The sequence below is a fragment of the Cygnus olor genome, chromosome 16 (assembly GCF_009769625.2).
Source record: "Cygnus olor isolate bCygOlo1 chromosome 16, bCygOlo1.pri.v2, whole genome shotgun sequence".
Taxonomy (NCBI): domain Eukaryota; kingdom Metazoa; phylum Chordata; class Aves; order Anseriformes; family Anatidae; genus Cygnus; species Cygnus olor.
The window spans coordinates 8192992-8215510 of record NC_049184.1 but is presented as its reverse complement, the minus strand read 5'-3'; the positions used below and the strand labels follow the sequence as shown (position 1 = coordinate 8215510).

Sequence of the window (22519 nt, the reverse complement as noted above, 5' to 3'; positions counted from 1 at the left end):
ACTTAATTTTGTTTATGAAAACAGATTTATTGTGATGGCAAAAAGCATGAGTCAGTGCCCTGACTGAAGGGGTGTGCTGCAGCTGGAGACACTCACTGAAAAGCAATGCCTCGGAAAACAGAAGAACTCTCTTCCCGACCAGTGCCAAAAGATGCAATTTCTCCTTTAACAAAAACCATGAGGATCCAGGGATAGGGATCAGGCTTCCTCAAGGCCTGGCAGTGGGTTGTTGAGCAAGCATTGCCATTGCTATGAAAAAGCTGAGAATTTGTGAATGAGCAGCATGTGCTAGCTGACAGTGAGTGCCATGCGCCCAGCACAGCAGCATTCTAAGGATGCTCCTCATGAAGTTGGCCTGAGCCTCGCTTGCAGGTATGGGCAAGAGCTGCTGCTGGTCCCTCCATAACACACAGCAGAGAGACAGAAGAGAAGGTGTATATATATATATATCTATATGAGCCTCCAAATGGGGCAAATTGCTGACTCCAACGAGCATGTTTTCCATTCTTCACTTCCTCTCAGACATTTGCGAGGACATTTATTTTACTTGGACAAAATGAACATTGCTACAATGAGATCAAAAGCAGGTGAAGAAACACAGGGATTTGGAACTATCACTGGGGCTCCCTGGCCTCGTTAAGGTGCTGAGGTTTCAAACAAGGAAGTGCAACAGTAACACTATTTCCTTTAACTCATTTTGTTGTCTGTACTCACCATTAGACTTACTTCCCATACACGTGCCCCATTTTTTGAAGCGGAGCGTCTAGTGTTCAAAACGCCTTTAAGAAGCCCTGAGTTGCTGAGCATGTTTGTCCTTGCTGCAGCCACCAGCTGTGTGTCACTCTGCCACCAGCACCCTTGCAGGGCGAGCCGAGAGGCCAGGCTGATCAGATCTTCATCTCACCCTCAGCACATTACTGGCGCTTCATAAATAATGACAGCCCTTCCTTCAGATCATGGGCCTTTTGTTTTTATTCCTCAGTTTCAATGATGTAAATCTGCCATGTATGCATGAGGCCGTGCCATGGTGATGAATGATCCTGAATAAGGACCCACTTAGCCAATTCACTGTACAGAGTTTCATTGTGCGGAGGAGGGTTAACACACAGGGCTCTGTTCAAACAAAATGAGGTAAACAGAAGTTCAATGCTTTTCCTTCCTTCCTTCCAGAAAAAGAAAAAAAAATCCGAAGGCCAAGCATGGAGGAAGGAAAGAAATTTCAATTCAAAAACTAAAATTGCTCATCCTACATTGGTGCCTAAGTCAGATACACAGGCGAATATACTGGACATAAGCATGAACAGCATCAAGAGGAAGGTTTTTAGACACCACAGGGAAGGCAGAAACAGATGCCACCACATCTACCCAGAAGGCATATCAAGCTACCCAAGCTCCCTAAAAATGTCCCCAAAGGACTAAACAGGCAGTGATTTAAAACTCTGCGTGTTCCACTTTCCATGTAGGGTGGACAAGAGCCCATCACTCCTTAGGGGGTGGCAGCCCCAAGCCCACACAGCGGCTGTTGCTGGCATCACCACTGGCGCTTCAGTCCCCTCAGCTGCTCAGTGCCCCGTACAAACACGGCTGCCAGCTTTCAGCAGGGCTGAACACAAAAACACTGCAGCTGCAGCCTCCAACTATTACATGCTTTTAAACATCCAGTCCACTTGGACTGGGACCCTAAAAATTGAAGATAGTGAATACATTAGTAGATTTTCCATACAGAGACTGTAGTTAATATCGATGCTGTCTAAACAACGAACGAGAAAAGAGTGATAAGATTTTAGCTATTAATAGCTATTTAGCTTTTTACTATTGAGGTCTGTGGTTTGCCCTACAACCACACAGTCATTTAATATTTTCAACTATTAAAACACGCTCTCTAACAAGCTGCAGTAAGTACACCACACGTGCTCACAGAGGAAGGCAGGGCAGAGATGGGACTGGTGGACTTACATCACTAAAGCCTAGTATCCTGGATGAAAACCACCAGCTGTAGAAAATCTGCACAAAACAATGCCCTACAGGAAAAAGGAGAAGAATTTGGGCAAGCTGAAAGGTCAGCGTCCTGCCACAGGCAAGGCACCGTGAGAGGGAGCGAGGCACAGGGATGTCAGTGCTGTGGGGCCAGGCAACAAGATGGCGGCTGGGAGTCAAGATGGCAGCTGGGGCAGCAAAAGGGCGGCTGGGGGGGACAAATGGCAGCTGGGGGGAGACAAAATGGCGGCTGGGGGAGACAAAATGGCAGCTGGGGGACAAAATGGCGGCTGGGGGAGACAAAATGGTGGCTAGGGGGAGACAAAATGGCGGCTAGGGGGAGACAAAATGGCGGCTGGGGGGACAAATGGCAGCTGGGGGGAGACAAAATGGCGGCTGGGGGAGACAAAATGGCGGCTGGGGGCAAGATGGCAGCTGGGGGAGACAAAATGGTGGCTGCGGGGGGCAAGATGGCAACTGGAGGGACAAAATGGCGGCTGCGGGGGGCAAGATGGAGGCTGGGGGGGGCGTCAAGATGGCGGCTGGGAGGGGCAAGATGGCACTGGGTTTGCAGCACCTCGTGGATGTGGCCACTGTGGCTGTCACGTACACAAGGCCAACCCAGGGATTTCAAACTGATTTTGCACGAACGTATGTTAACATATAGGTACAAAGCACTGAGGTGCGTTGAAGGCTGATGGTGTTCCTGTTGTGGTAGTTTAGTTGCTTGTACCTTTACCTGGTTAATAGTATAATTTGTTCTCTTTCTCACCCGGTAATGCCCCAACCAAAGTTGACCATGTTAAAAGGAAACAGCAGTTTCAGAGGGTTTTCAGCATCCTTCAGCAACAGTAACTGTACATTCTGCTTAATAATTCTATTAAAAGTCTGTTATGCCTAAATCGGAGCCTTAAGTAAATGAAGGATAAGAAGCAATACTAGAATTCCCTCAGTAGACCATGCAAGTCACAGGTTGGTGCTTTCTGTTACTGTAATTCACAGGAAAATTGCCCTAAGAAAATTAAAACTCTGTAAGCCAAGACTTTTTCCTCTTTTTGGTACCATATTTGTCCCCCAAAGCTTAAGATGGTTGAAACACACAGATCCTTTTTCAGTTCCTTTTAAGTCTCTGATTAAACAATGACTTTTCCTTTATCTTCACTACAAAACCAATTCTTCATCTGCCACCAAGACACCAAAGGAAGAGGATGTGACACTAGCCCAAATAAAATGCCAGAAGTTTCATGCAAAACCTGTGGAAATCACTTCTCTAGTTCTTACAAAAGCCACTTTCCTGATTCCCTGGTTCCAGAGCATGAAGCAGAGGCACCCAGCAGTGTCCCTGACACCACAGGGGCCTCGGTATGTGATTTGCCATTTACTTGTGCTATAATGCACCTGGCACAATGAGGTCTTGGTCCTTTGTAATAGTCATACATGAGACACTAGTACAAAGAAATAATGGTGAATAATAATTTTCCCACAAGATCTATTTGAAATAGTTTGTATCCAAAAGTACTTATAATTCAGGGGGAAAAAAATTATTAAAAACTAGTTCTGTGGTACTAAACTTGGCTCAAACCAGCCTCTTAAAAAACAAAAATAAAAACCTAAGTACTGTAGATTAGTTGGCTTTTCACCAACCAAGTCTTGATTGAAAATCAAATGCAGATGTGAACAGAAAAAAGCAATTTCAGCTCTCACAGCAGCAGCTTGTTGTTGGCATGCTCCAGAAAAATATCAGTGCAAACTGGTACCGTCTGGACCACTCTGTAGCCTTCGTGGCAATTATGCAGCCAGAGTGTTCCTGCTGTCCCTATTAAGATAAACAGTGCTTTTCTGCAACGAAGAGAAAGGAGGGATTAAGACAAGAAAAAAAGGACTCAGATGGGAAAGCTTAGTTTTCTTACAGCTAAAGGGTATGTATGCAACTCAGTGCTAAGAGTGAAAGCATAAGCCAAGAAATTCATCCTCTGGCTTGTTCCTGACAATGCCTGGATGGGAAGAGTCCTCCTGCACATGGCAAATGGGGGCTCTATCACCCCAAATTGTAACCACCGGCCAGAGAACAGCAGCTGACTGGGAAGGGGGAAGATGAGCTCTAAAGAGTTTTAAACTCCTTTAATTTAAAAAATAAATGATGAAGAAAGAGAGAGTGTGATGATAAAAGATGTTTTGTGCTGTACTGGCAGAGGAGCAGAATTGATGATGTGATGAGTCAGTTCCCTCTCCATCATTAACAATCCTCAACATGCATCTTCCAAAAGCAGCCTCTGTTTCAGATCCCTTACTGTAATATCAGCCATACTTTCCTTGGGACAAGGATCTGTCTTCTCTCAAACTTTACTGTTCTATTGGGGGAAAAGTATCTTTTTTTGTTGTTTCTATCACCATTACAAATTCCTTTGGGGACAGACAAGCTGCCTAAGTAGCTGGTTGTCTGTAGGGCAAGAGAGAACATTTTGTATCAAAATAAATTTCATGTGAATGATACTATTTATTGTGCTAATCTCGGACTATTCTAATTTGCCATACCCAGAAATACTAAGAAAATTAAACATGAAACGTTGAAAACCATATCCATTTCCACATGCAGAGTCTAACTTTGCTGGATTCACTTTTTTTTTAGTTCTTGCCATAAGCTACCCGGCATTCCCAAACACCCACTCCCTTGCATACGATGCTTGCAGTGGCTATCATACAAATGACACGTTGTCTTTTGGCAAAAAGTTGCACAAAGTGAGGCTTGACTCAGAGACCTGTTCACCAGCAACAGCAAGAAGTCTCCTCAAAGTTTCCTACAGAAGCAGAGCCAGAAGGTCTCTCTCTTAATTAATTCTCTCTAGAGAGTGGGAATTTGGAACATCTCTGCAACACTAAGTAGCAGTTTTTAAAAAGAAAATTACTGTCTACAAATACAAACAGCCCCAGATGCATTGGTTTTCTTCCTTCATTTTGTCCCATATACATACAACAAAATAATCTGAGAACGGAAATACCATTAAAACAGAAAACTGGAAAAAAGTTCCTTACATTTGAAAACCATTCACTAACATGGCCATGGATAAAATACAAGATCTGGTTCATGACTCATCTCTGAATCTATAACTATTTAAATACCAAAGTACTTTGAATTTTATGTAGTCATGATGAATAGCAACAGGCAACTGAATTCACATCCTTAATGTGAAATATTTTATTAAAGAAAGTTCTCCACCTAGCCATCTGCGCTCTCTCCCATCTTTCCTTTTTCTTGTTTCTTCATCTTGGACTCCTACCTCTTTTTTCTCCCAAGAGAGCATCCAACTCCAAAAAGCACTCACAACATTGCAGAACCATCTTGAAAGAAATGTGGAAATATTCTACAATTTTTACAGGAACAGCTTCTGTACACTTTACACAATAAGGTACTGCATATTTCTTAAGAATAAATTCTTTGAAGCTATCTCCATATTGTTCAGCCATCACTGTCATCAGCCTCAGCAAACAAAGAACAAAGTTAGCACTACTTAATTGCCACGTCACTCTGAAAACAGAGATTTTCTCTACTTTTGACTCTGGTATCTCCTGGGATATCTTTTTCACACAATATAACAATCCCACTTTGAAACTTCTTTCTCAGCCCACAAGAGCTGAACGATAAATTAATTATGCTATTCCAAATAATTGTGTACTGTGGTTGCACTCCTAGTTCTTCCCTGAGGGCCACCAGGCACCTTGCAAGTGATTTGCTTAGAAACTGTCAGTTTGAGCAGCTCCAGATCTCCTGTGAAGGACCAACATGCTCTCTGTGCCCCACGTGTGGGGCTGCCAGAGGTTAATTTGGTCTCAGTGCTAAGGTGCCATGACTTCTACAGGCTCCTGTCACTGGCACGAGGACACACCTTTCCCTGCATGGTACCTGAGAATGAGAAGGTAGAAGTGGAGATGGAGACAGCTGAGCTATAGCTGCCCAGCATGAGGCAGGAACAGCCCAGGGACAGGGTGGTGGGAGAAGCATTGCAGAGGTGACCAGACATTCTTCTACACACCCTTTGCCTCCGTTTTGCCTGCAGACTTTGGGCACTGCAGGCAGAAACTTTGTGTACAATGATTCACATCAGGGACACCAGCAAGGAAGCATGCTGGCTTCACTCTTTTAATAAAAGTAAGTGTTTCAACATTACACAATAAGCACAATCTTGCTGCAGAGAACAGTTGCTAAGCCAGCTTCAGATCTTTACAAGCCTGCAATCCTCAAAAGAGAAAGGGAGGGAATTCAATTTGGAGTTAGGGATCTGTGAATACCTATTTCTGCTGGGGAGACCTGCAGGACACCAGGCTAGGGAGAGAGCACGGTGAATACGGAGAAGTTATTGTGGGCAGCCAGAAGTGGCTCACACTGGCTGCAATTCAAAGCAAAACATGTCATAATGAAAACAGAAGGAACAGGACTTGTTTTTTTCCCCACCTATTAACTCTTCAGTGCTTTTCTGCTTCTCCAATTTACACTTACAAACATACACATATTCAGTGTTAAGGCAAGGTCTAACTGATCACCACTGAAACCCCAAAACATAGGTCACTGGAGGGCTTGGAAGCTCTACATAAATACTATTTCACCTGCACTAACACACTTCAATCATTTGAGCTCAGTCAGATGGGATGGTACTGTCTATTTTAAAGAGCAAACGGATGTATCACAAGGCAAGCCACTAACAATGCTCATTAGCACAAACGAATTAAAGCCAGGAGTCCTGGCTTATGGTCTTTCCCCTCCCAACTGGAATCTCTGCCTAATCAGGTTCTTTTCCTCCCATCATGACAATGGCATATCAGGATCTTTTCCAGCCCTGTAAGTAACCATTACTCCATGAAAACTGTATTTCCTAGTTTATTTTTTCCATCCTACTTGCTTTGTGCAGGGGGTGCATTCAGACCGCTGCAGCTGCCATACCCTGACAGCAGCCTTTCCTGCCCTGCTGCAGGCAGCAAGGGCCTCTCGCCAACCCAGCCCCTGATGCCACAGCTCAGACAAGGTGCTGGTATTTCACAGGTAGACCCTCAGATACCCAAGGGTTTAAACTGTCACAGAAAGGACAGCCTGGATGTCTAGTCCTCTAGATTATGGGAAAAATCCATCTTCCCCATAGGTTAACCCAAGAACATTTGGTCTCAGAGCCTGTCTGCAGACAGGCTGTGTGCAGTGAGTATAGACACAGGGGACAATCTCCATGACGTATAAGTTTCTGCTCACTTGGCAGGCTGCTGGCCTGATGATAATTTGCGTCCAGTATACACACACAGTGTTTCAATCCAAGCTCAGGATTCATGCTGGAAAGCTGAACTCGTATATGCACAGCCCTGCTTTTGTCTAATCCACCCAGACTGTGCTGATGAGAGCCTGGGTCTCTACAAAGACACCCATTTTGCTCAAACTCATGCCTCAAGACAGTGAGAGCTGGATGCAAGCCTGCGCCAGAGCCAGGATGAAAGCAAGCTGCTCGTGGACAAGTCTGGACTTGGACATGGACTTGAGCATATGGTCCATTAACAGCATAAGCCTACCCCAAAAGCTGGGTGATCTGGCTCCTCTGAGCTTGATGTCTGTTGACCCTAAAACCTAGAGATCAATCATGATTTCAATGGCAATAATTTTAGCAGAGCCTTCCAGCTCTTCTGGAGCTGGATTGTCAGCTTTTCTCCTGTTGCCAGAATGGACACCAGTGCTTGCACTAAACCCAAATCCTTTCAGCTCCTTTGCTATGCAGCTCTGTCCTGCACTAGGACAGCGCAAGCCCAAAACTGCTTGCCAGTTCATGGAGCATGGCCGGGGCCTCCATCCAGCAGGATTCAGCTCCTTTTCTGCACCATCTGCCAGTTGTTACCTGTTTGCTTTGGGGCACTAGGTTTCTATCAAACTGTATGGCTCCGGAATTTATCTCCCACGTGTCAAAACATGCATCCAGACAGAAGTACGTGCAGTATTTGTGCTACCACGTTCACAATGAGAGACCGACCATGTGTGGGGATTTGGACCAGATGAGTGCTGTTTCAGCATGAGGCCATATCAGTCTAAGCCACTCAGGTTACATCCCTACCTCCTCAAGTGGGACGCAGTATGTGCACTGCTCACTTTGTCGTTCTCTAAGGGAACGCATGGCATCTGTAATACATTACCATCTTTTCAAAGAAATGTTGTCTACATTAAGTAGAAGTATTTAATTAGCACTTCATTTAGATCATGTGGTACAGCTCACAGTTCCATTTTGGGCCAGAGATGATTTTCAAGGGTGGGTGGGAAACAGCCGAAAATGCCAGGAGGCCAGAGTAGTTTGCAACAATCACTCACTGCTTATTTCTGTTTTCACATTATTGCAAACTTTGCAGGGAAGCAGCCATGGTTCGTAGCACTGGTGATGTAAAAACAGAGCCTGAAAGCAAACACACAATGTCATCGTAGTAACATTTACAAATGCCATGTCTCACCTTGATCCTGTTTTTCACCCGTGGCTACTCTGCAAGTGCAAGGTCCTTTAGGCAGGAGGCTGTCCCTGGGCCTGCAGGTCTGCAGAGCTGGAAGCAGCTTCTCACCAGCCTTTCCCCGTCCCTGGAGCCCAGACATGTGGACAGGCCGTATGCACGAGTCCCAGCCTCGCCCAGGGGAAGCCCTGATGATTCAGACACCCCTCTGAGTCACGCTCCCTCCCCAGGGAGAGGCTAGGTTGTTGGCTGGCCAAAGCTAGTAACAGTTCGTAAACCCTGGGCTTGGACAGCGCGGTGGGTGGTGACACCCCATCTCCAGCGTGGAGCTCAGCTCCTCCACACCCTGCTCCAGCAGGTAGCTCACCCACGCACACAGATTTCTTGCTTCCCTTGGAGATAAACAGCCAGATTCCCTTGTGCACGACCGAGTTCTAAGTAACTAAACACAAAATGCTCCAGTATTGTTTAATGGAACTTGTCCATAATTTTATCAGTTCCTATGAGGACTGGGATTCAAGTGTCCATATTGGCCTAAATATTCCTCCTTGGATGGAGAGCCAAAACCTCAAACAGGAGCTTCTTGCCAAGATCAAAATCAAGTCAAAAGACATCTTACAAACAGACAAGCAAAATCATTGCGCTAGATCTGCTGGAGTGATCTGGCTATGTATTTTGTGCTTCTCAGCCTGAAATCTTGGTCTGACTGGCCTCAGATTTTTTGCATTTGTTCCAAACTCCCAAATGAGCTACCTATTACCTTCCTGGTACCTGTAATAAATTAATAATAATAATAATAAATAATTACATCTAATAAATATAATATTATCAGAAAAAAGCTCTATCAGACATTATGGCAAAAGGACAGGACCAACCAGCTATGTTTTTCTGTGTTTCGTATACATGCACATGCATCTATTCATATATAGATAGAGATATATCTATTTATAGATACACGATAAAAAATATTCCTTGGCTGTGTACATATAACAGCTATTAAAGTCAGTGTGACTTTGGTGAATATGCATGTACAATCATTCATCATCATCATCACCTATTTTATGTGCAGTGTTTCAAGGGTTTTCTATACTGTGGCAATGTACTATGCCATCTTTTTGCACAAGTTTTGCTACAAGTGATACCAGTAATCTGATAAATTTTTCACATTTAATTGTGTTAGCAAGTGTCAAAATCTATGAGAAAGAATTTGGCCATTACAATCCAGTTATCACTTGAGATACTACATAAACAATAAATGGACAAGCAGGACTGCTGTCATTTTGATGATGAGAGATTCACAAAAAATGTAAATGTTAATACTAGTTGGAAGGCAACACACATCTCTGGAAATTCAGATTTCTGATATCCAAAATACAGCTAACAGAATACTAAGGCTGCTGCAAAATCTTAAGTTCAGGCTATAAAGCAACCTTCTGAGACGCATATTTTATACTTTGGTCTGCACTGCCAAACAGCTTATAACTGTCTCCATTCTGTGTGTGTATATCTTGCACTTCTGAAACCCTAGGGCTGCATTTGCAAAGTAGACACTCTACAACTTTCTTTTTTGTGTGCACTGATGCTTGTCTATATGTAGCTATACAGACTTTTTCTTGGGCAGGAAGTTCCAAACACGCTATTATTATGGGCACAAACTTGGATTTCCTTTGACAATATAGTCCATAATGTTTCATGAGGTAGAACTTCTAATGCTGTATCTAACACTGGGAAGCTTTGTTCTCTGCAGTGGTATTTGAGCTCATGCCTGTTTGAAGGCTGCCATATTAAGGAGCTGCTCTGTGTCTCATGTGGGATTATATATCTCATAGCAGTGTGTAATTTAGTGACTCCGCTCCAGCAAATTATAAAGTCCAAGTCAGACTCTGGTCAGACCCAAAGAAGTGAACAATGTGTGCCACCAGCACAGCTCTCCTGGGGTCTCTTAGCAAATTAAAAGGTTGGCTCCAATCTACCCAAATGTAAATGCAAAAGGTGCTTGTCCTGATATTTGCAATTATTCTGACTATGTGTCTGCTCATGGTAAATGCAGCTGGAAAAGGCTACATTTGCTTTTTAGAATTACATAATTCAAATCACTCATACATGCTCCTGGGAAAAGCATGGCTGTTCAGCTCCAGTCTACTCTTGCGGAAGTCCGTAACCAAGTATGAGCACTAGCAGATGCAGGATCAGCAGCACTTCAACGCTGAGCATCTCTGTAGCTGCTTCCTTGCAGCTGCAGCAACGGCAGTTGTTGAGTGTTGGAAAGCAGCAGCACACAGAGTTGTTTTCTTGGGGAAGCAAGGGTGAAGAAAGTGAATATAAGGGCAAAAGATCTCATGGGAAAGAAACTCTGATTTACATTCTCTGAAGACACAGAGATAGGAGATAATGAGGAGAGAGGAAAGACATCTTAAGCCACGATTCTGCTGGCTTTCCTTCTCCTCTCTGCATATTCCCTGGAAGATTTCCTGGTGGCACAAACTGCTTCATGTGTATCTTGTTTATTTTTGGACTGCATAACTTCCTTTGGAGTCAGCCCAGCCCCTGTTGGGAACATACAGTAAATCTGGATTCATTTGAAACTCCCTTTTGGAATAGGCAGAGGTGTCCCTGTCAACATGTCAGATTAGGAATGCTCCGTTTGGTTTAATGGAGCTGGTTTTTGGTTTAATCCAAAAGGCTCCATAAACTTCCATTGTCATTTGTGCTCCAAAACTTGCAGTCTTCAGAATTACAGATTTTTATTTTTTTTTCATTTTTTAAAGGCAGTGGCTTCCTTGTTAAATTGAATTCCTTTGTTGCTTGTTTTGATAGTAAATCAAGTCAATCGTATCCACCAGAGATGAAGTCAATCATATCCAGCAGAGATGCTCCATTTATTCTGGCATATAGGAAGGTATTTTTATCAATCTGAAGCCAATATAGTTTTAATTATCTGCAAAGTTAAAAAATGTGTCAAAGAATGGGGGAAAACTAAAGAAGGAATTTTTAAAGAAGGATACCCCAAAATTATTACAGTACAGAGTGGAATCAGAATTACTCCTTATAACACAGACTTCTCGGATGTTATTGGCAAGTCAATTCAGATGTGCTTTAACATCCACTTTTCAAAAGGCACTCAGATTATTATTATGTTGTAAAAGACTACAGTCATTCATTCCTAAAGGAGGTGACCTGGGTAATAATAATAGTCTTTTCCATTAGTAAACTGTAGGGTTCTCTGAAGTGTCATTTTATGGCAGCTGAAACTTTCAAACTACTGAATCAATCAGAAAGCCTTATTTGATTTTTTTTTGAGAGAGAATGGATAATGATGAATGTTGTGCATTGGGCTGGCACTCAGGACATCTGGGTTGAAATCCCATCCCTGGCACAGACAGCATCTGGCACCCACGGAGTCTATTGTGTGACTTCAGTGAGTAACCGTCTTCCATTCCCCAGCCCATGGAAGAGGGATAATAACACTTCCTCATGCTCCCATTTTTCTGCCTGATCCAGTTAGGTGAAAAATTCATCAGATCAGGCCTGTCTTTTCATAGGCACTAACTGGCTAAGTGGCACCTGGTCAGCTCGGATTCTGTCCACATAACTTGTCCGATATAACATGTTTTTCAGAGATTGCTCAACATTTTTGGAGGAGGCATCTTGCTCCATTTTGAAACCATATAAACCAAGCTTTGTCATGCAGAGGGCTTGCTCCCTCACTTGTGTCACACTGGAAGGGCAGAGTTTCTCAAGGAATCACTGCTGCAGCTCTACCAGCATGTCGCAGTCAAGCTGCCATAGTGTGAGGAAATTACTGTTTGTGAGAGAAAGTGGTCAAAGACGGACAAAGCCAGTAAAATGTAAAAATTTCTTACATTTATGCAGAACCTCGGCCCTGTCTACAATAAGTAGAGTGAACAACAGGGCGAAGGGAAGGGGGGTGGTTTTCTGTCCTCAAATTGCAGACAGGTAGTTCCTATGACTGTCAATCCACACAGCTCTTCCCAGACATAACCATAGGCCTCTCTGCCTAAGGAGGGGCAGACACCACACCCCTGCAACTGTATCAGAGTCTTGCTTTTGAAAATGCTTTGTTAACAAATAGGAAGAAGGATTTGGATAGGTCCAATGTCTCTACAACTGGATCTTTTGGCATTGCCCAATTGTAAGGGCTCTTTCACTCCCCAAAGTATTCCTCTAAGCCTGATTTTGCATTACTTGTTTCCTCTCTGAGAACTGCCTTCAGCCAGCGAATACCCAAATCTCTAGCAGAAGACAGACTCTATAACGGGGCATCTGCAGGTCCCTGGCCTGAACCTGCTGGATGCTGCCTTCACGGGATTCTCTGTGGCAGCCAGTGGTGCTCCCAAGAAGGCTGGGTCTATTGGGAGGTTGGGGTCTGGGTAAACTGAGCAGAAGATCAGCTGCCAGCCACACAACATCCCAGGGGCTCTCTGCTCCAGTGCCAGGCTGCTATTTCTATACTGCAATATATGTTAGCAGTCCTGGCCCCCCTGCTTCCCTTCCCAATTCCCCATGCACAGAAGGCTCTGTGGGAGCTCTTCTCCCTTTTATAAGTGAAAGAGAATGTAGCAGCCCACTTTGTCTCACGAACTGGCAAATACTCAAACTGAGCTGCCAAACCTTTGTCCTTAAAAGAGCTGCCCCCTGCACCTTGCCTCCTTGTGCCAACAGGACAGGGTAATGACCTGGATTGCTACTGCACCCATCAGACATGCTTATGGTCATTTAAAATTTGCATTTAATTCTTTTTTTTTTTTCTTAGTCCAAGGTATTTGAAATTTATAAAAGCTGACTTCTAGGTTGCCTGCTCTAGTTTTCATTCATAAAAAATATGCTCAGAGCTCCCAGGATGCTGATTCTGTACTGCCCAGCTGATGAGCTGCCAGGCAGAAATGTTTGTTTTCTCTTTATATGTACACAAGCAATTCCTGGAAACCAAATCCGATTCAAAGGAACTTGACTGCATCATTAACATGGAGACGTTTAGTTCCTGGCTGACCACAGACACACTGCTCGCCGTTTTAGCATGATGGGTAGCATGACCTTGTTGCGAGCTGTGCTGCAAAATTAATACCAATAGGAAAAAGAAAAAAAAATTAATCCCTATAGAGCAATACACCAGAGAGGATTTTTCTATATCTGCTCAGTTCCTTGAGGAAAAATAAAAACAACAAAAAAAACACAGATGCATTTCAAATGAAATTCTCCTATGATGGGCTCTCTGACAGGCCAGTGTTCAGGTATTAATTTAAGCTTGATTGCTCATTTAGATGGTAAAATTAGTTTTTGGAAGTATGTAAAAGATCACTGCAACAAAAGCATATCAAATACTATATCCTTGTGCCAGCAAAGCAAAATAGAGAAAGTAATTAGAAGGAGATCAAAAAAAAACAAACTTTCCTTACAACGTAGGCAACTTAGAATATGTAAATTAAACACCTCATAAAGGGCAGCAGCACTGCTGATCATCTGCTTTGATAATTGCAGATGAATCCAGAGCAAAAGATATAAAATTAAAGGTGAAATGCCAAGGGAGTTATTAAATCCTTCTAGGTCAAATACACAAATTCCAAAATTACTGATGAGAATTGGCTGGAGGTTACTACAAAAACATTATCTTTAGCTTCACTTTCGACAAATCTAGTTCCTAAAAATACATTTACCATAAAATGACTTAGATAGTAACTAAGGCAATGAAACAAGTTGTCACAGGGGCTCTAAAACCCTGAGTGAAAGAATTTTGTAGCTTCTATTTTTGCAATGGGTACATCAACTGCATTTGTGGGGCACTGCACGCAGCCGTGCATCAGGCTGGATGCCCTTTTCAGGATGCCTTTGTTCAGCACCTGAATGACACTCAGAAAGCTCAGCCCATTCAGAGAAATGTTCACCCGTAATCCTTAGAGCTGGAACAAATAAAGCTGTCATACATTTTTAATATTTCTCAGCTATTTAGAATGTGAATATTCATCATTCTTGCAAACCAGAGCCTAATTAGATTCATAAATTATTATTGCTTCAATGTAGAGCAGAAAAGCAGCAAGCATTTCTGAAGCTCATTTCACCTGGGGGAGCCCTGGTTATTTCATGCACATTAATGAGATAACAAGCATGCATAAGTTTACCTCTTTGTAGAGCACTAAAAGGCAAACACAAAGCTGAGAAGAGGAACTCCACAAACCATGCCATCCTCAGGCCCTCCTGCCACCCCCTGCAGCAGCTTAATTGATGTCGCAGGCACCTCTGGGACTGTTCGCTCTGCTCCTGCTCAGGTTTTGGTTAACACATCCCTGGTGCTAAGGCCTGATGTATGCTGGGAGCAGCACCACGAGGTCAAAGCAAGACCAACAGCATAGGCAGGACACAATGGACAGGGTGGGATAAAGGTTATCAGGCAGCCACCATCACCTTCTGCATCCTTGCTTATTATTTGTCTCGAAGTTTCTCCTGAATCCAGAAACTTATGGAAATGGTATAGTCCAAACTTCCAAGCCAAAAGATACAAATAATCAGCTTATCCCCAAAAACCTTATGAAGTGGATCCAACAGAGGCCAAGCTGGCTTTCATGCTACCTGCTGTGATACAGAGGACGCCTGTGCCATGAGGCAGAGGAAGGATGAGTGCTCTCACAGTGGGCCAGGGAACTATTTTGCGCATGGGCATGTGAGTTACAAGTTGTGAATTAGAAAACTTGTGAGTTAAAAACTCCCTGAATTCATGAATTGCTGAATTAGTGAATTCACGTTAGACTAGTCTGTACAAATGGGATTAAGCCCTTGTTTGATGTGTTCGTTTTCTTTCCTAATTAGCTCATAAATTTTAATTTACAGAGTAAGTCATCTTGTAAATCTGAGAGATCCAAACGGACCATAGAAAACTCTCAAGCAAAAAAGATAAAACCAAGCATATAAGATTCGTAGGATCGAGCTGACCTTGTTAGCCATATCATGCCTATGGAAGAAATAGTCTATTCCAGCACAGAGCAGAGGACAGATTTTTTTTGGTGTGTTAGTCCAGGGTTATGCCCAGAATGAGAATTCAGTAGTCAAAAGTGCAAAGTCCCTTGCTGGCATTTGCTCAAGTGTCACATTTCAGCAGTGAGCTGATCTGCAAGCTAGTGGCTGTAGGCACAAATGACAATTTCCAAATTTCTTTATCCAAGTAGACAAAGCTATCGGTTTCATTGGGCCTACTCACATGAGGACAAGCAGGATTTTATCTTTAATACTGACTGTTGTCAGAAAAATCATCTTTTCTCTTGTGCCATATACACTCATCCCAAGAAAAGGTATTGACTGAGATGGGCTTCAACAAAAAGAAGAATGGGAAGGAGTCTGATCTGGGTTTTAGGTTCAGAGATGTGCCACCACCTGGTCAACCCCTTGCTGAGTGTGCCCAGGAGGAGCTGGAGGGCTCCTGGTGGTGATCCTTGCTCTCTTCTCCTCACAAGACACTTCCTCTGAGATGGATTTGAGGTGGAATGGCATCTGCATTTTACAGCCCGTTTCTCCTGTTCAGCCGTATACCTACAGAGAACTTGAGTGAAACACACCCATTTCATGGTAAAATGTAAAGTGAAATGTAAAAAAAAAAAAAAAGTAAAATGGCCCCCATTTTAACTTCTTGCAGCACTGAAGATACAGTTTTCTATTTTCATTGTTAGAGAACTACATGCATTGCTTCTTTAAAAAAAAAATAATCTGCAAAGGATCCCCAAACCTCTTAATCTAGGTGGCTGGGGATTACCAGGGGAACTTCACAGCAATCCGTGGTGAGCTGCAAATTGCACAGACAGAGCCCTCGAGTGTCCTTCACTCCTCCTGGAGTGGTTGCTCAGAGCAGGTTGAGTGTCCAAATGTGGCAGGGTGAAATTGCCTTCTGTGGAACATATTTGCCTATCAGAGGGAAGAACAAATACTTGGCTGTGCTGCGGTTATAGCTGCAGCTCCCGAGAAGCCCTCTGTGCAGCTAAGGGCATGCATAACGCATGTGGACTAAACACGCATAATATAAATTTGGGGATATTTCCAGCTCTCAAGGTTTCTGATTTTTTTTTTCTTTTGCAAACAGGCATGCTCAGTTCCCTGGTGGCAGTGCCCTACTAAGGTACCTCTGCTCCAGAGAGACACCAATGAAAGTCAGAACGATAATTTGGGTACAGCTGCTGAGGAATTTGCCACCAGTAACACCTACAGCTTTGTCAGCTGCGAGATTCTTAGCTGGGCATGAGAGAGGAGGGGGAGGCTCTGCCTCTCTTGCCCCAGGTAACAGTGCAGAAAATTTGTTCTGCAAAGCTGTCTTTATCTTTCAGTGTATTGTCTTCTTTAGCAGCACCCAAAGCAGAACGTTGTCAAAGACAGGACACACAAACAGAGCATATTCTCAATCCATATTCTCATCTGAGACCTGATACAGATGCCATGAATTTTCCTGTTCTTGCCCTAACACAAAGATAATTCCATTTCCATCCCACTTCAAAGTCTTTTTGATTAGGAAAATTCAACTCTACTCTGCATAGCAAAAATGATAGGCCTTACTGGCATAGACTAATAATTAAAAGAAAACAGTTCTACTACTACATATTTCAAGCAATTAGGGTGAGTGTACCTCATTTTAAAGATCATTCATTATTATTTATTGAATCATGAGAGATGCTGCAAATTATAAAAAGGTAAGTCTTCCTCAATAGAGAAATCTACTTTGGGATTTGTTTGTATTTGGATTTTCATTACATGAAAGACTTCCCATTCTAGCTTCTTTAGAGTATAAAAATAGCACCAGTGTTAAAATTAAAATATAAATCTGTTCTATTTGTGTTAACAACAGTTCTAATTTCAGGCTGCCTTCTTCCTGAGCTACACTTTACTGTATTTCCTTTTGACAACTGGCCAAGATCATAACCTTGAATTCAAAACTTCTACTGTTTTCATGTGGGTCCAGTTGAAATCCCAGTATCAAATTATTTCCTGTAATTTAAGTCTCTCTACAATAGATAAAACAGAATTAAGTAAAAATCAGATAATTTAACATATTTTTTTAAATAAACAAATTTGAAAACTAAATCTGAGATAAAACCTTTGAGATAAAAACTCAATATATTGAGATATAAATTTAATAGCTACTTACATTTTTATACATATTTATTTACTTTTGAAATAATACATCTTTGCTGCTGATATTGTGAAGGAGGTCAAGCAGTTATTCTCCAAAAAGCTGGCCATTTAAATAAGTAATTGAACTCTACTTCAAATAGCATTTGTTTCTTTTGTAGGAACACAGGAAAGAAAAATCAGCGTATTTGAATTTCAGTATATTTGTGTTCGATGAGTGGGTTATTCAACACTGAGAAACTAGCTAGGAGTTGAAAAGGCAAAAAAGTTTGTTTTCTTCTTCCAATTTATGCATACAAATGAGGTGTGAGAGCCTGAGCTCTGTTAGCTCAAAAATTTTAGCAGACACATTGACAAGAAACAGTTGTTTCAATTTATTGACTCAGAGTAGAACTTCCCTCCTTTAATAAATGCATTCATTTAATTGTGAAACAGAGTTAGGTAAACTTACTTCTTTTCTTTCTGAGGGGTCCAAAGTATTTGAAGGCAGCTTTTAACTAATAATTTTAAACTGTTGCCTTAAACATTTACCAATAAAGCCTTTCCTCAGGGAGCACACAGAACAAGCAAAATGCATCCAGCACATACAAATTAAGATAGGATTTTTGAAGCCCAAAAGCAAAACAGCTTTAAATCAGTTCTTTAAAGCTAACGTTTCTGACCGCTTGATTTAGACCATGACTTTTATTTACAATTTAAATAACTTAAATCAGTTCACTCCAAATACTTCCCTTCACCCCAAAGCAAACACAGCAGCTATTAAAGAGCTCGTTGGCATACGGCTGCAGCACAACAGAGGGCAAAGCTCTGTGCCATAGTTTACGTGGAAGATAACTGGAATTTTATAATTTATTTACATTCCTCTAAGTAGAAAAGTGCAGAATACTGTGCAGAAAAATGTCATTCTCCTCCAGAGCCACAAGAGGGGAGCCTTTTCCTTTTGTAACTCAGACAAACTCCTGCTAGACAAATCACCACCTGGAAACCATTGACTTTAAGAGGGAAAGTCAGCTCCTTTGATCTAGCAGAAAAGTTTGGCATCATTTCCAAAGTCAATAAATACACACAGAGAGTCAATTAAAAAGAAACCAACCAACTTATAACCACACTAATTATTTATATATGCATGTTAAAGACTCATTGTTCCAAGGCTTTTACATGAAAAATTAATTTATATAGAAGCCTGCAACTATTTTTCACCATCGTGTGAGAGTGTCTGCAAACCCCACATTGTTATTCAGAGCGTTGTGGTCATTGGGGAATCCATGGACTTCTGCTAAAAAGCCAAATACTTTGTTTTGAAGTTGCATGTTCAGCAACAGAGGACAGGTTTGCAGTAGGCTGGGAACTCATTAATTGTAGGCTCTAATGTCATGCCCGCTATTAAAGCTGTCTAAGCAGCTCATTCTGTATGTTGCAATAACAGGCCTTGAGGTCTAAGAGGGTCTCACCACGATAAGAACAGTTAATGCACTGTAGGCACTAATTCTGTGCCCCTCCCAGGCCCCACGAACATGCTGGGAGCCTCTGTCACAGCTCAAACCCGAAACACGTGGCTCAGCTCAGAGGGAGCCTTGCCAGGCTGGGAACCAGGAACACGAGTGTTACTCTACATCCACAAATTCACCTTTTAAAAAAAAAAAAAAAATCCTCTGTAGGAAGCCTTAGGTAATTCCTGCCTAATTCCTTTCCCAGCTGCAGGCGAACGCCCTCACCAAGGTGGAGGTGAAGGAGGATTACCTTGTGAGTGCCAGCTGCCCAGATGAAGGAGAAACCAAGGACTCAGAGTACAAAGGTAAAGGATGCTCCAAGGTATGAGCAGGAAATACTAAGCATTAAAAAGGGAAGGAAGGTGTGAGCTATGTTGTTTTTCTAATTCAATAAATAGACTGAAACTCAAATATGTCTTTGTTTTCTGGATAGAAGGTGGCCCGGCTAGACATTCAGATTCCCTGAAATTGTGCTTGTACCTCTGGCCAGAGCAGCACGAGTCTGATAATGGTCTGGGTACTAGTCACATTGCTAACATGTCTCTTTGCAGCTACAGAAGAGCTATTTACCTCTCCCTCAAATCAAACACTACGTGAGCAGGCCCTGGTGAAGCAGAGGCAGCACCAGCAGCCAGCGCTTGCTGCCCTGCCAAGAGCTGCTGGTAGCCCCTCTCAAAGCTCTGCTCTATACCAGCTCCAGAAGTTCGGACACGGATGGGACAACCTGCCTCCTGTGCCCATGTGCCATCCCTCCTCTGTGGGGCCAGACTGAGGTTAAAGGGCAGAGTGAGGGGCAGGCGTCCTCCGGATGGGACTGAGGCGGGTCTGGGCTTCAGGCACTGCTTTGCTGCAGCCCCGTACCAGGGCTGGATTTGCCCTGTAGTGTTTTCACCCAGCTATGTCCTTGTGTGTCCCTGCATCAGGATTAGTTGCTGACTGCTTAAGAGCCGTAGCGTATCTGGATACTATATCTCCTTTATTCTACTTACAATTCAATCTCCTGAGCTTAAGGAATGCTTTTCTCCCTCCTCCCACTCCCCCCTCCCTCCTGAAGCTGTAGAGTCAGAGAGCAGTTATGTTACTATAACATTTGATAAGCTTGGTAAAAATATCAGAGAACATTTAGTACCTGAAGGAATACAATGGGATTTTCATCCATCACTCTGCCTTTGTACAAGGCTATTATCTACAGAGCACCAAGCAATGATCTAGCACTAATAGACATCTTCACAATAGTCTGAATCAAGCTGTGACATAAAAGTTTCAGGTGACACAGCCTCTACCACGACTATTTAATCCGGAGCCCATTACCTTTTAATATACACAGTGGGTTGCTGGAAAGACCAAGGCATGCAACGGCTGTCTGTCAGTGGAGAAATATGTGAGACCTCTGGTTTTCACTGACTGAAATTTCAAGAGCATAAATTATCTGAAGTAGTTTAAAGAGTCTTTATAAAGCCAGCTCTGAGCACAAGCCTACTCAGCAGCCGTCCTGATGGCTTTCCAACTTCTCACTGGGAATCCCGTTGTCTTCTCACCACAACATAATCTTTACATAGTAAACGGGCGTGGGACATCATTCTTGCTGTGCGCTGCACATGTACAACCCTTTGTGCAGTGTAATTCATAAGGCTGTGAATGAAGAAGCACAGCCTTGACTGCTGGATTGTCAGAATTTATGGAACAAAGCTTACCCAAAAGTAGAATTACTTTTTATTACCAGTGCAATTATTTTTTTTCAAAGAAACTAAGCATAACAAAAAAAACCCTCACTTAAAACAGGTCCACAGAAGAGAAATATAATTGAGATTGCGTTCTTTATTTATCATCAGAAAGGGATGAGGTTTTAAAGTGTTTTTGTTCTTCTTTACAACTGATATCAATTCTGACCTTCCCATATAACTCATCACCAATCTCTGATTCAGACTCTTCTCCCTTTTTAAATAAAGGGAAAGAAGTAATGAATTTTAACAGACATCTTTACGCCTGAGAGTTTCTCAGAAGTCTGAGTTAGAGCAGCATTAACAAAAACCAAAGAGCTTCAGATAGTCTGAAAAAAGTTCTCCTCACCATGGATCAAGGCTTTATTTGCACAATATTTCTCACTTCATCACCCTGTATCATCAGTGACCACACACCGATTTACTTCTGAAAACCAGGTGCCTTTTTAGAGGGATGATAGAGCCTTACTAAGAAGTAAACTGTATTTAGCTTCAATGGCAGAAGCCCTGGCCCCAAGACTTTGGCCGCCTTGCAGTAGTGCACGCTGATGGTGAGCAGATTTCAGGTGCTTTCCTGCAGCAGCTCTCCCACCCCTTGTGGCAACGCTTCTGAACACATCCCTTAATGAGTTACTTGGGTGAAAACAAGTTCAAGCCGTTGCCTAGTGAGATATCAATCCTTCTGCATAATTAGTGGCTGTCTCTTGATGGTATAAATAGTATTATTAATTACACTGATATTAATACTGCCACTAACATTATAAGGTTTCATTATGGATACAAATTGGGTTTGCTGCAGGATCACAAGTCATTAACAGAAGAAATTGGCGATTCAACCTTCTCTGCTTCCCTAAGCAGAACGCAGATGCGGACACTGGAACGTGTCCCATGCTACAGGGTGTTGCCTTTTTAATTTTTAGTCCATCACCACCCTTTTTCACTGGAAAAAGGGCAGACCAACCATCACTGAAGAAGCTGAGCCTTGTTTCTATTTTGCCTGCTGAAATCAAGTGAGGGAAAGATGTAGCCAACAAATGCTGAGCCTTTAGGAAATACCAGAGGACCGAATACCCGGTACCATTTACATGCTTTGCTAACAGATTCTCATTTGCCCTCAAGACACCTGTTGGTCCTATTTATTTGAGCAGACAAGTAGGCCAGCAGCTGGCGTGGCAGAATCTCCCTAATTCACTTCCTTCCCTAAATGCATTTCCATGTATTTAAATTTCCCTCGTAAGTTGGACAGACATTGGAAAAATGTATGCTTGTCTTTCCTACCTATGCAAAGCAATCTCAGAATTTCAGTTTGCATAAACACCCAGAAGGAAAGCTGCCTCTCCCTGCTCTTTAACGACCTCAAGAAAAAAGCCTCATTAAGATTACTGGTTGGCTGCATGTACCGTCAGGTCAAAAATTCCTCCTTCTGACAATATTTTGCTGTATTTACCAGTTCCTGTCCTTGGCCCTAACTGGAACCAGGCACAAAAGAAGGAAATTCTTGCAGAGATCAGTGGGGTAGGAAAAAGGACCCACACTCGGGCAGAAACTAAAGAAACCTCATTAATGTCCAAGTCTGCAAGGAGGCTGGCGTTCTGTTTCTTTGGCTTTAGTCATTAATCTGTTTTTATTACTTTCATGACTATTGTCATCTACGCTTCTGCTACTTTATTATACTTTACCAAATTAATTAATGCTAAAGTTTAAAATGCACCTGCATAAAACATCTTACTAGGATACCAACATTCT

General features: G+C 42.6%; 1 long non-coding RNA gene across 1 annotated transcript in view; it reads right to left on the bottom strand.

Annotated features, from left to right (window-relative positions):
- Positions 1–468: 468 nt before the first annotated feature.
- The window catches only part of LOC121079335, a 36827-nt gene continuing 14776 nt past the window's right edge, over positions 469–22519 (bottom strand). The window contains exons 2-3 of the long non-coding RNA XR_005824984.1: positions 8309–8390; positions 469–1113 (exon numbers count right to left, since the gene is read on the bottom strand). This is a non-coding gene — a long non-coding RNA (uncharacterized LOC121079335). The remainder of the gene's footprint in view (positions 1114–8308; positions 8391–22519) is intronic.